We start from the raw sequence: 2,215 nt of genomic DNA, 5'->3' as shown, positions 1-2,215 counted from the left end.
TGGACGAGGGCCTGCACCTCAAGTTTCTTTTGTCGATATGATTCCCATTTTTGGTCGATTTCCTCCCGAGATACCTCTGCTTTCTTTGCCATTCGGTGTTCCCTTGAAGCAGCCCGTCGTTGTTCAATAGCTTCCCTGATTTTCTTATTCCACCAGCTCCGTGGCTTCCTCTTTCCATTCTAGCGGTTTGCTACTTTAACCTCCTGAATTTTCCTCCTTATGAGTAGTTCTACCTGTTCATAATCCCAGTTTTCCATGGGGCTTTTCTCTATTGCTTCCTCTATGTCTGCTGCTATCTGCGCTATTTGATCGTCGTTTAATTTTGCGTTTACGTTTTGTCTAAGTTCCATTTCTCTTTTCATCAAGGGCCCCATCTGCAGACTAATACGTTTATGATCACTTCCCAGACTGCGCTCCCCTTCATTTCATTTCATTTTATTTCCTTAAAGTTCCCAGGAAGGGGTGTTACATAAGGGTTGGGAAACATTATAAAAACATTTTAATTGTACATATTTTTTTTACACTTTCAAAGAACTTTGATGAGCAGGTGATAACAGCGATGTCACCTGGAAGGCCGTTCCAGTCTGCAGCTGCGCGGGGAAAAAAGGAATTCGAAAAGGTAACGGTGCGTGACAATGGACGGGCGACGTGCAGGCGATGACTGGTGCGGGGTGATATGCATATAAAGGGCTGCCCGCATGGGACTGTTGAATATTTTATGGAATAAAGAAAGGCTTGAAGTGCGACGACGGAGTGATAGTGAATGATAAACCTGAGGCTGTTTTTAGGGCAGAGACACTAACATCATAAGAATACAGGACATGGATGAACCTGGCAGCGCGATTTTGAACGGACTCGAGAGAATTAATGAGGTAAGCTTGATGGGGATTCCAAATGGTTGACGCGTATTCCAGTTTAGACCTGACGAGTGAATTACAGGCTAAGGGTTTAACATGTTGAGGCGCGCAATGTAGATGACGTTTTAAGAATCCTAATGTTTATTGGCCGATGATATTGTGTTAGTTACATGCAAGTTCCAAGAAAGATCACTAGAAAGTGTTACGCCTAAATATTTATATGACTGAACAGGTTGTACGGGCACTCCAGAGATTACGTAGGAAAAAATAAGAGCATTACGACGACGGTGGAAGGATAAAAGTTTACATTTATGTGGGTTACGTTTCATTTGCCAGTTGTCACACCAGTTATGTACAGCATTAAGGTCATTTTGTAGTGTTGATTGATCAGTGGGACCAATGATAGTACGATAAACTACACAATAGTCAGCAAACATGCGTATGTTAGAGGTTACATGTGTTGGTAGGTCATTAATAAGAAAAAGTAGGGGGCCAAGTACTAATCCCTGGGGAACACCTGACGTCACCAGAAGGGAGTTAGAGAAACAAACTGGGAGCGATTAGTTAGAAACTCTTCAATCCATTTTAAAATGTTGGGGTGCAGATTTAATAGGGAACGTTTTATCATTAAGCGTTCGTGGGGTACTTTATCGAAGGCTTTAGCCAAATCTAAAAATATGACGTCGGACTGTTGATTAGAATGTGCAGGTCATGCACGAAAATAGCCAGTTGGGTTTCACAAGAGTAGCCCCTACGAAACCCATGCTGCGCGGGGTGAAAAAAGTTGTTAGAATCAAGGAAGGCCATGATATGGGTATAGATAACATGCTCCATGATTTTGCAGGGTATGCTGGTTAGAGAAATGGGGCGGTAATTTAATGGCGAGTTCTTGTTACCTGATTTAAATACTGGAACGACCTTCCCACGTTTCCAATCGTTGGGTAGTTGGCCTGTGAGTAGTGACTGCGTGAACAACAATGACAATAAAGACGCACATGTGTCTTTGGTGTTTTTCGGTATTTTAGTGTTAATATTGTCGATACCGGTAGAAGATGACAGCTTCATGTTTTCTATCAATGATAAGATTCCTGCAGGAAAGAATATTAGGGGAGGCATAGGGTGGTGAATAAATGTCTGTTGTACAGGAAGAGGTGGATCACATTCGTTAGTAAATACGGATGAAAACGCTTCATTAAATATATTGGCGCAGTCTGTATCAGAGATTGTTTCACCTGACTCATCAGCGAATGAAATGGTATGCGCATGTTGTGGATTAATGACTTGCCAAAACTTCCGGGGGTTAATGGTCAGCATTTTAGGTAAATCGGAATGAAAAAAGGTGCGTTTGGCTTCACGAA

Source organism: Amblyomma maculatum, chromosome 2, assembly GCF_055883805.1.
Source record: "Amblyomma maculatum isolate TAMU_Amacu chromosome 2, ASM5588380v1, whole genome shotgun sequence".
NCBI lineage: Eukaryota > Metazoa > Arthropoda > Arachnida > Ixodida > Ixodidae > Amblyomma > Amblyomma maculatum.
This window is presented reverse-complemented; position numbering follows the sequence as displayed.